General features: G+C 45.3%; 1 pseudogene; it reads left to right on the top strand.

Annotated features, from left to right (window-relative positions):
• The first annotated feature begins 3,245 nt into the window (after positions 1-3,245).
• Positions 3,246-3,933, top strand: LOC120837035 (annotated as a pseudogene).
• The last annotated feature ends 2,201 nt before the right edge of the window (positions 3,934-6,134 follow it).

Below are 6,134 nucleotides of genomic sequence, written 5' to 3' on the forward strand. Positions count from 1 at the left end.
CCCGTGGTTCGGTTTTCTGTAGTGTGGGTAGCAAAGGCAATCTTTGGGATATAAGTGTCCCATTCCAGGTGCTTATTAGTGTACACAATTATCATTGCCGGGATGTTGCAATTTACTCTTTTAGTGATATTCGCCTGGGGTGATAAGGGGAAGTGCAATTGTGTTGCCGAGAATTAAAAAAAAAAATGTTCGAATACGGTGCTGGTATAGCAGGTAGCCTGGTCTATCAAAAGAACACTAGGATACCCAAACCGGGAAAACGTTTCTCGAAGTTTTTTTCTTTATCTTCTTGGACGTAAGTTGACGCAGGGAATGAAGGTCGACCCACTTGGAGAAGTGGTCGGTGACCACAAGGAGGTACCTGTTGTCTTGAGGCCTGCGGGGAAATGGGACCATGATATCACACGCAACAATTTCCCAAGGAGAATGACTCTGAACCGACTGCATGAAAGCAAGGGGATTGCCGCCTCGGCGTTTTGCTGTCTGGTATTCAGGACAATTGCGGGCATAACGCAAGCCATCGCGGTTCATTCGAGTCCTGGTTGGAATGCCGCCAAGCTTTTGGTAGGTTTTTTTTTTTCTTCATCACTATGCCGTGCCAGGACACTGTCAGGAGAGTAACTTAAAAAAGCACGTCGTAATTTGTTTTGGCACGACTACGCGGAATGGCGACGTACTAGGGTCACCCTCATCTGCTTTAGGTATGTATCGACGTAAAAGGCCATCGTTACTTTGAACGTAGGTGTCTCTGGGTACAGCAGTCATGTCCTGTTCCCTGGAACCGGGTTCATTTAACCACGTTGATATTTTTTGGTACAGATCGTCTGCTCGCTGGACTGTGAGCAGCTGTTCCCGGGTCACGACTACACCCCAGGAAATTTCCTCGTTGGTAACAGCGACCAACTCCGTCGCCTCTTTCTTTTCCTGTGGTGGAAGGGGGACCTGAGACAAGGCGTCTACCGCAATATTGGATTTACCAGGCCGGTGCTCAATGGAAAAATTGTATCCCTGTAAGGTGAGAGCCCATCAAGCTAGACGTCCTGCTGGGTTTTTTAAGATTTTTCAGCTAGGTCAACGCTTGGTGATCCGTCTGAATTCTAAAAGTGGCGCCGTCAAGGTACTTACGAACTTCTCTAAGGCAAATAATATTTCTAAACTTCGTTTCAGCTTCGGTCCGAGCGCGGCCGATGTTATGAGCCGAAGGGCCAATCAAACAGCGCAAAAAGCGCAGCTTCATGGTGTGCTGTCTGCGCTTGATAGGACTAACCGGTGGAAGGGCGCGCCCAGAAAGGCGGCGAATACCGGCTAGCCCTATAAACTGCAGAGAGCACGTCATGACGTTGTGCCCCTTTGGCTGCTTGATTGGCCCTTCGGCTCATAACATCGGCCACGCTCGGACCGAAGCTGAAACGAAGTATAGGCACTCCTTTTCGATGACTGTATAGTTACGCTCGGCTCCCGACAGTGTGTGGCTCGCAGATGCAACGGGTCGTAAGGCCCCATTATGTTCCTGCAGAAGCACTGCTCCTAGTCCGTACTCGCTGGCGTCTGTTTGTAGCACAAATGGGGTATTGAGATCGGCAAGTCTGAGGGACGCTGTGTCGGCAATGGCGAGTGCCAGCGTTCAAAATGCTTCATCGTAAACTGCAGTCCAATTCCATGGGACATCCCGACGCAGCGGCTCATGAAAACGTCGGCCCAAATCGGCACAGTTTATATCAATTGGTGGTAGAATCCCACCATGCCGATATATCGCTGTAGACTCTTTTTGTCCTGAGGAGTGGGAAATTCCATCGTTGCTTTCAACTTCTCTTCCTGTTGATAGAGGAATCCATGCTCCAGCTCGAATTCAAGGAGCGCTACCCTACTTGAACCCAGCTGTACCTTTCGTGGGTTAATCATCAGTCCTGCATCACTCCATGTCCTCCAAAACAACCTGCAAATGGTTAATGTGGTCGTCCAGCGTGTTTGAAAACACCACTACGTCGTCCATGTAAGCCATTGCACAGTTAAATTTAGTATCTCCCAAGACTGGGCCCATGAGCCTCTGGAAGCTTGCAGGAGAATTAGAGAGGCCGAAAGGAAGTCGATCAAATTCTAATAGTCCCCTCTGGCAAATGAAGGTCGTCTTAAAAGTGTCAGCCTTGGCGACAGGAATCTGGAAAACCCCTCTGCTACAGTTAAGAGTGGTGAAAATGCATGCCGATGCTACACTTCGTCTCACACTATGATGGACTAAAGGCAAAACCTACGAACCGCCAGACCCAATCACGAGCCACTTGAAAATTGTGCGGTATTTCGCTTCGATGCACGTATCGGTGCCCGTGTCTCGGATTACTTATGAGGGGACGGGTGGACAGTGGTTCGAATTGAAGAGCACTGAGTGACTCCACAATTTTACATCGCAAAGAAAGCTACGACATTTAGGCTCTTTGCAGCGTCGAAGCTATAGAAATGATGCGGCGTTTTTGGATTCGAGCATTATTCGTCCACCCCTAATCAATGTTAAGCGTCTCATAGTATAGCGTGGAACGTGATTGGACCTGGCGGCCCGTGGCTTTGGTCCTTTAGTCCATCGTAGGATGAGACAAACTATAGTGCATACATTACGGACGAGATCGATGGGAAAGGGTATGCATCCCTTCTAGCTATGGCGTTAAAAGGACGGTAGTCCACGCACAGACGCGCTGTTTCATCTTTTTGGGCGCCAAGAGAGGGCACGGCGGCACTCCCCGGGGAGCAATGGCTGACCCTATTATGTTCTACGTGCAGTTTTTGATCGCCCTGGCCGGACTGACGGGCTCGCCAGCGCAACAGAGCGATTCTTCGGAACGCCTAGTCATCGTGTCACCGCTGCAACTTAAATGGACAAGCAACGCCCCTTTTGAAGCCGGCGAGGTGCCTGGCAACATCTTCGGGAACCTCGAGTTCGCCGAAGAAGCCAGTCCAACATCGACAACTACTATCACCCATGAGGTTATAAAAGGACCACGATAGCCTTTCAGCGTCAGAGGGCATGGCGGCACTCCCCCGGGAGCAATGGCTAACCCTATCATGTTCTTCGTGCAGGTGAGCAGAAAATACTCCTTGCACTGTAAGCGTACCAGCAACGTTTGCCTTTTTTGATGCCGTGCCCTCGGACGTGTGTACTGCTGTACCTTGAGTGTAATGCTGCAAGTCGTGACCTGTTATCATGCGGGGATATCGAATCCAATCCAGACCCGGATGATGATCATACACCTACGATGGAGGAAATGGTCAAGGATATTTTGGCTAAACAGAATGTGATCATAATTGAACTTGCTGGGATAAAAACTAGACAACAAACATTTGAGAACAAATTTGACAGACTGGCCAAAAAGGTTGAACAAATTAAGGTCATAGTCGAAGAAACAAAAGAGCTTAAGAATGAGATGACGAGTTTCGAAAACATTGTTACGTCAGTACAAACCGAACTCATTGAATGCCAAAGAAAGTTGGTCAACTTAAAAGACCGAAGCCGCCGCAACAATCTCATGAGTTTCGGTGTTCCCGAAGATGCCGGTGAAACGGAAGATATACTTAAATCAAAGGTACTGGAAGGTATATTCGCAGAAAAACTCGGAATTCGCACAAACTTTGTTGAACGATTGCATCGGGTTGGGCGAAAGACAAATAGAAGCCGGCCTGTTATTTTTAAGTTCTTCGACTACAATGAAAAGGACAATCTTCTAAAAAAACCGCACACAACTAAAACGTAGCAAAATAACACTTGAGCACGTTTATTCATGGGTGACGCTTCAAAAGCGTAAAAAGATGTGGGAAAGTAGCAAACGAAATCGTGATAACCGGGAAACTGTTTTCCCTATACATGATAAAATAAACATAGGAAACGACATTTCCGAATGGGATGACACCAAAAGACAAATATGCAAAAAAAAAAAAAAAAGATAAGTTAACTAACCGAACGAGAAAGCACCCTAAAGAATCGTTGAAGATCTTGAGTCTTAATGCTCGGAGCATTGTGAATAAAGTAGATGACCTGGAGCTTTTCTTGCTAACTCATGATAGCCGTGTTGTTGTTATAACCGAAATGTGACTACACAGTGGTATTAATAACAGCGAAATTATCCCCCCTTCATACAGGATTATTAGAAAAGATAGGGTATCAAGGGGCGGTGGCGTTGCAGTCATATTTAAAGGTTCGGTGCAATTGACGCCATTGAATTGTGTTATCAGTGGCGAGGTGTTATGGTGTAACGTCACATTCCACGGAAACGTTTTTACTTTAGGCGCCGTTTACAGGCCACCAAATGCCTTGCCAAAACTTATAGAAGATTTACATGATTACATGGCAATGCACTTCACCGATAAAACTAAGGTTATTTTAACGGGAGACTTCAACCTGCCTAATATTGATTGGACATCCAGTAAAGTAGCTAAAACAGAAGTCGCATCCTCTGAGCTTCTGTTAGATATATCTCTTTGTTTTAAAATGCGACAACTAGTGAACGCCCAGTATCAGGCACAAGCCAAGCAACGTTAGATCTGCTTTTTGTTAGTAATGCAATCGAAGCTGATGAGGTCGATGCTATTGACGGGGTCCCTGATCATAAAATGCTGGTATTCACGATCCAACTTTCTAAATCACTTTTCCAAAACACTCGCCTGGGAAATGTGGTTCGAGACTTCCAAAACTCGGATGAAGTGTCTGTTCTCGACTACCTAGAATGGCATTTTGATGATTTTAGTCAGCCTTTTGAAGTCATTGAGCTATCGGGAAAATGTAAGAATATTGCATCCCACTGTGAATATAATTTTATCCCATCAAGAAACGTGAGAGCAAAGAGGGTCCATCCTCGGATTACGAGGGAAATCCTACAATTGAAACGAAAAATAAAACGCCGAAGGAAAAGCCGTGTGAAAACTTCCAGGGAGATAGCCGATTTGGGGCGAAAGCTGCAGACTCTTATCACACAAGCTAAAGAAAGCTGTTGTGGTAACGCACTATCATGGTTCTTGGAGGAATCCCGAAAAAAGTTTTGTTGCTTCTTTTGATCACCTAAGGATCAAATTCGCAAATTACAGGTGATAATGAAGCTATTTCTTCCCCCCTTCGAATTGCAGCTGAATTCAACAAATACTATCAGTCCGTTTTTACTGCGTCACACGACCCATCAGAAGACCTTGCCTATTCTTCTTGTCAGTCAGAAATGCCGGATGTTGTTCTGTATAAGTGCAAGGGCGTATCAAAAACTAGGGTTTCTTAGAAGGCAACTGAGACATGCAAATAAAGATGTTAGACTAACTGCATACAAAGCATATGTGCGTCCGATATTGGAATACGTAGGTTGCGTATGGGACCCCCACAGGAAAAAACAGGTCTACGATTTATTTTTTCATAATATAGGCGTACGTCGTCTGTTACTGCAATGAGAGCTGAGTCGCAGCTGAATAGCGTGGAGAACAGAAGAAACATTTGTAGATTGTAAGAATTATTCAAAATGGTAAAAGGACTGACAATAGTTGATTCCGAAAAATAATTGTTGCTTTCGACAGCCCGTTCCCAAAGAACGAGCAACACCAAAGCAATTGCACTGTATCAATACAAGAATGATGTGTTCAAATATTAATTTTTTTGCAGAACAATTATTTATTGGAACGCTCTGCCAGAATAACTTTTTAGTTGTTGCAGCCCTGATCTGTTCGGAGTTCAATTAACTGATTTTTTAAAGAAATTAAGTACTGCATGTAAAAAGTATGCGCAGGCACTTCAAATTGCCTGCGCACCCGTACAGAGTGCGTGAGTGTGTATTTATTATGTGTTTTTATGTTGCCTCTCTTGCCCAGACCGAAAGGTCCGCAGTATTGTAAATAAACAACAAAATTAAATAATAGACAACAGGAAATTCCCACGGACTGTTCGAGGGGCGCACCGTGTTGGTCTCGATCATTTCTTCTTACGTGCGGTCAAGGAGCTGTCCATTATGAACACACAAGCGGCGCGCGTTGAATTGTATTGGTCGGGTATCTCCGGTACCGTTTTGATGTTCTAGTATATTGGTCTTCTCGGGAATCTCAGTAAACATGTAGGAAAACGGTTTCAACACTTTTACAAGACGTTCCCGCTGAATATCTGTCCCAGAGAATGAACT

The sequence above is a fragment of the Ixodes scapularis genome, unplaced genomic scaffold (assembly GCF_016920785.2).
Source record: "Ixodes scapularis isolate PalLabHiFi unplaced genomic scaffold, ASM1692078v2 ptg001545l_1__unscaffolded, whole genome shotgun sequence".
Classification (NCBI taxonomy): Eukaryota; Metazoa; Arthropoda; class Arachnida; order Ixodida; family Ixodidae; genus Ixodes; species Ixodes scapularis.